The 5,000-nt window shown below is 37.9% G+C and overlaps 4 non-coding genes across 4 annotated transcripts; all 4 read left to right on the top strand.

Annotated features, from left to right (window-relative positions):
* Positions 1–865: 865 nt before the first annotated feature.
* On the top strand, positions 866–947 carry TRNAC-ACA (transfer RNA cysteine (anticodon ACA)). Its single transcript has one exon. It is a non-coding gene; the product is annotated as a tRNA-Cys (tRNA).
* A 1,503-nt stretch (positions 948–2,450) lies between these two features.
* Positions 2,451–2,532, top strand: TRNAS-AGA (transfer RNA serine (anticodon AGA)). Its single transcript has one exon. It is a non-coding gene; the product is annotated as a tRNA-Ser (tRNA).
* Positions 2,533–3,187: 655 nt separating this feature from the next.
* On the top strand, positions 3,188–3,259 carry TRNAQ-UUG (transfer RNA glutamine (anticodon UUG)). Its single transcript has one exon. It is a non-coding gene; the product is annotated as a tRNA-Gln (tRNA).
* An 868-nt stretch (positions 3,260–4,127) lies between these two features.
* On the top strand, positions 4,128–4,209 carry TRNAS-UGA (transfer RNA serine (anticodon UGA)). The gene has a single exon. It is a non-coding gene; the product is annotated as a tRNA-Ser (tRNA).
* The last annotated feature ends 791 nt before the right edge of the window (positions 4,210–5,000 follow it).

The following is a 5,000-nucleotide window of genomic DNA, read 5'->3' as shown; positions in this document are numbered from 1 at the left end:
GTCAATGATGAAACAAGCAATTTAAAATCCACATAATAAAAGACAAAAAAAGAGTTCAAGGATTCATGGAATACCATGGTCAAAGCTGTCAATCAAGTAGGATTAGCAAAAATTAAAATTGTCTATGTCACTCATTGTCTATGTCATACCAAGCAATCTCATACTCTGTTACTTGAGTCAATATTCGCATAACACTCTTTCCAAGTGGGTGAATCTGACAAGGATTTGAAGCCAAAATGGCTTCAGGAAGTGTTTTTGATTTTTCTCTAAGCCATCTTTTCTTGTGTTTTCCAGAATTTCCTAAAGTGCCTTATAAACATTTTTGGTGGTGTTTTTCTAAAAATTCTTTTCGGCGTCTTTTGAATGTGTTTTGTGGCTTTTTTTGTAGCACACAAAAGTCAATCAGGACCCTTTATAGGGTCTTTCGAACCTTACCGTTGACTTGTATTATAGGTATGGAGCTGTTCAAAGTGAAAAACAGCTGAAGATTGATATGGTAATTTCAGTTAACCGCTGGACATTTTTGGAAACTTGAGATGGTTAATAGACGCTCCAAAGCCTGATCAAATGAACATCAAGTCTTTTTTACTTGGAAATGATTATGTTCAGTCTTCTCAGCATTTTTGGATTATTTTTAAGGATGTTTTTGGAGCTGACTGACTCCAAATCCACATTATGAAGAGGGAAAAGCTTTATACTGTGAATGGTTCCCTTGGATGATGAATTTAAATCAGATTTTTGCATTTTACTGAGACCTTGTATTTTCTTTTCATTTTCTGAGATGTCTTCCAGAGGGTTGATCACTGAGCTTGATCATGGTGCTATTAGAAAACATGTGTGAAACTCATAACAGCTTGACGTCCGAGTAGTCGTGGCCGAGTGGTTAAGGCGATGGACTACAAATCCTTTGGGGTCTCCCCGTGCAGGTTCATATCCTGCCAACTACGTCTGTGTTTCAATAACTGTTTGACCTTTTATCTTTGTTGTTCAATTTGCATGTTTACTAGTCTATTCCCCATGACAGTGATCTGTGATGGAGCGAGTTTCTAGGACCAAACTGACTTTATCTTTGACTGTTCTTTAGATAATCTATTCTGGAGCAACATTACATGTGCGACTTGCCGCTAATCAAAAGAAGCACCGTGGGTGCCTTCAGGTAATAGGTTTTTCTCTTGATCTTGTCCAGCAGCCACAGACCTCTGTCCTGGCTAAAGGACTGGGACATGCACTTTGATTTGCACAAACCTTAAATTATCTCTCAGATGAAGCCTTTTACCATGCAATGCAAATCTTTATCAACTACTGGATGAACAGTTTTCTAACAGTATAAGTTTTGCAATTTATTTTTTTCACACTTTTTCCAAGTAACAGATACAGCAATCTTTTTACTAGCCACTTTTCATCAACATTTCAAACTGTCCTAGCTGTGATATCGTGGAAATGTTGGTAAATTTGTGGAATGAAAGGTTATAAGATATCAATTTACCATTGTGTATGATTGCAGATTTGCACTGCAGCTTTGGAGCCTGTTTTCGCCATCGTTCACGATTTCATATGCGTTATTCAGCACAACAAGCCGCAGCCATGATTGCGTCATGGTTGGTTCCATGGTGTAATGGTTAGCACCATTTTTATGATGAAACAAGCAATTTAAAATCCACATAATAATAGAGAAAAAAAGAGTTCAAGGACTCATGGTCAAAGCTGTCAATATCAATCATTGTCTATGTCATACCAAGCAATCTCATACTCTGTGACTTGAGTCAATATTCACATAACACTCTTTCCAAGTGGGTGAATCTGACAAGGATTTGAAGCCAAAATGGCTGCAGGAAGTGTTTTCGATTTTTCTCTAAGCCATCTTTTCTTGTGTTTTCCAGAATTTCCTAAAGTGCCTTATAAACATTTTTGGTGGTGTTTTTCTAAAAATTCTTTTCGGCGTCTTTTGAATGTGTTTTGTGGCTTTTTTTGTAGCACACAAAAGTCAATCAGGACCCTTTATAGGGTCTTTCGAACCTTACCCTTGACTTGTATTATAGGTATGGAGCTGTTCAAAGTGAAAAACAGCTGAAGATTGATATGGTAATTTCAGTTAACCGCTGGACATTTTTGGAAACTTGAGATGGTTAATAGACGCTCCAAATCCTGATCAAATGAACATCAAGTCTTTTTTACTTGGAAATGATTATGTTCAGTCTTCTCAGCATTTTTGTATTATTTTTAAGGATGTTTTTGGAGCTGACTGACTCCAAATCCACATTATGAAGAGGGAAAAGCATTAAACTGTGAATGGTTCCCATTGATGATGACTTTAAATCAGATTTTTGCATTTTACTGAGACCTTCTTTTTCTTTTCTATTTCTGAGATGTCTTCCAGAGGGTTGATCTCTGAGCTTGATCATGGTGCTATTAGAAAACGTGTGTGAAACTCATAACAGCTTGACGTCTGAGTAGTTGTGGCCGAGTGGTTAAGGCGATGGGCTAGAAATCCATTGGGGTCTCCCCGCGCAGGTGCAAATCCTGCCGACTACGTCTATGTTTAAAATAACTTTTTGACCTTTTCTCTTTGTTGTTCAATTTGCATGTTTACTAGTCTATTCCCCATGACAGTGATCTGTGATGGAGCGAGTTTCTAGGACCAAACTGACTTTATATTTGACTGTTCTTTAGATAATCTATTCTGGAGCAACATTACATGTGTGACTTGCCGCTAATCAAAAGAAGCATCGTGGGTGCCATCAGGTAAGAGGTTTTTCTCTTGATCTTGTCCAGCAGCCACAGACCGCTGTCCCGGCTAATGGACTGGGACATGCACTTTGATTTGCACAAACCTTAAATTATCTCTCAGATGAAGCCTTTTACCATGCAATGCTAATCTTTATCGACTACTGGATGAACAGTTTTCTAACAGTATAAGTTTTGCAATTTATTTTTTTCACACTTTTTCCAAGTAACAGATACAGCAATCTTTTTACTAGCCACTTTTCATCAACATTTCAAACTGTCCTAGCTGTGATATCGTGGAAATGTTGGTAAATTTTTGGAATGAAAGGTTATAAGATATCAATTTACCATTGTGTATGATTGCAGATTTGCACTGCAGCTTTGGAGCCTGTTTTCGCCATCGTTCACGATTTCATATGCTTTATTCAGCACAACAAGCCGCAGCCATAGCTATGTCATGGTTGGTTCCATGGTGTAATGGTTAGCACTCTGGACTTTGAATCCAGTGATCTGAGTTCAAATCACAGTGGAACCTGGGCACAGATTTCGATTTTTCCATCTGCACTCAGATCGACGATTTAAAATCCACATAATAAAAGACAAAAAAAGAGTTCAAGGATTCATGGTCGAAGCTGTCAATATCACTCATTGTCTATGTCATAACAAGCAATCTCATACTCAGTGACTTGAGTCAATATTCACATAACACTCTTTCCAAGTGGGTGAATCTGACAAGGATTTGAAGCCAAAATGGTTTCAGGAAGTGTTTTTGATTTTTCTCTAAGCCATCTTTTCTTGTGTTTTCCAGAATTTCCTAAAGTGCCTTATAAACCTTTTTGGTGGTGTTTTTCTAAAAATTCTTTTCGGCGTCTTTTGAATGTGTTTTGTGGCTTCTTTTGTAGCACACAAAAGTCAATCAGGACCCTTTATAGGGTCTTTCGAACCTTACCGTTGACTTGTATTACAGGTATGGAGCTGTTCAAAGTGAAAAACATCTGAAGATTGATATGGTAATTTCAGTTAACCGCTGGACATTTTTGGAAACTTGAGATGGTTAATAGATGCTCCAAAGCCTGATCAAATGAACATCAAGTCTTTTTTACTTGGAAATGATTATGTTCAGTCTTCTCAGCATTTTCGGATTATTTTTAAGGATGTTTTTGGAGCTGACTGACTCCAAATCCACATTATGAAGAGGGAAAAGATTTAAACTGTGAATGGTTCCCATTGATGATGACTTTAAATCAGATTTTTGCATTTTACTGAGACCTTGTATTTTCTTTTCATTTTCTGAGATGTCTTCCAGAGGGTTGATCACTGAGCGTGATCATGGTGCAATAACTTGGTGCAATAGTTTTCTAATAAGAAAACATGTGTGAAGCTCATAACAGCTTGACATCCGAGTAGTCGTGGCCGAGTGGTTAAGGCGATGGACTTGAAATCCATTGGGTTCTCACCGCGCAGGTTCAAATCCTGCCGACTACGTCTATGTTTCAATAACTTTTTGACCTTTTATCTTTTTTGTTCAATTTGCATGTTTACTATTCTATTCCCCATGACAGTGATCTGTGATGGAGCGAGTTTCTAGGACCAAACTGACTTTATCTTTGATTGTTCTTTAGATAATCTATTCTGGAGCAACATTACATGTGCGACTTGTCGCCAATCAAAAGAAACACCGTGGGTGCCATCAGGTAAGAGGTTTTTCTCTTCATCTTGTCCAGCAGCCACAGACCGCTGTCCTGGCTAATGGACTGGGACATGCACTTTGATTTGCACAAACCTTAAATTATCTCTCAGATGAAGCCTTTTACCATGCAATGCTAATCTTTATCGACTACTGGATGAACAGTTTTCTAACAGTATAAGTTTTGCAATTTATTTTTTTCACACTTTTTCCAAGTAACAGATACAGCAATCTTTTTACTAGCCACTTTTCATCAACATTTCAAACTGCACTAGCTGTGATATCGTGGAAATGTTGGTAAATTTGTGGAACGAAAGGTTATAAGATATCAATTTACCATTGTGTATGATTGCAGATTTGCACTGCAGCTTTGGAGCCTGTTTTCGCCATCGTTCACGATTTCATATGCTTTATTCAGCAAAACAAGCTGCAGCCATGATTGCGTCATGGTTGGTTCCATGGTGTAATGGTTAGCACTCTGGACTTTGGATCCAGTGATCTGAGTTGAAATCTCAGTAGAACCTCAGCACACATTTTGATTTTTCCATCTGCACTCAGATCGACGATGCCCAATGTTTATGATGAAACA

This window comes from Dendrobates tinctorius, unplaced genomic scaffold, assembly GCF_039654945.1.
Source record: "Dendrobates tinctorius isolate UK_male_01 unplaced genomic scaffold, ASM3965494v1 ptg000048l, whole genome shotgun sequence".
Taxonomy (NCBI): Eukaryota; Metazoa; Chordata; class Amphibia; order Anura; family Dendrobatidae; genus Dendrobates; species Dendrobates tinctorius.
Note: the sequence above shows the minus strand (reverse complement) of the source record. Positions and strands in the feature narration are given on the sequence as shown.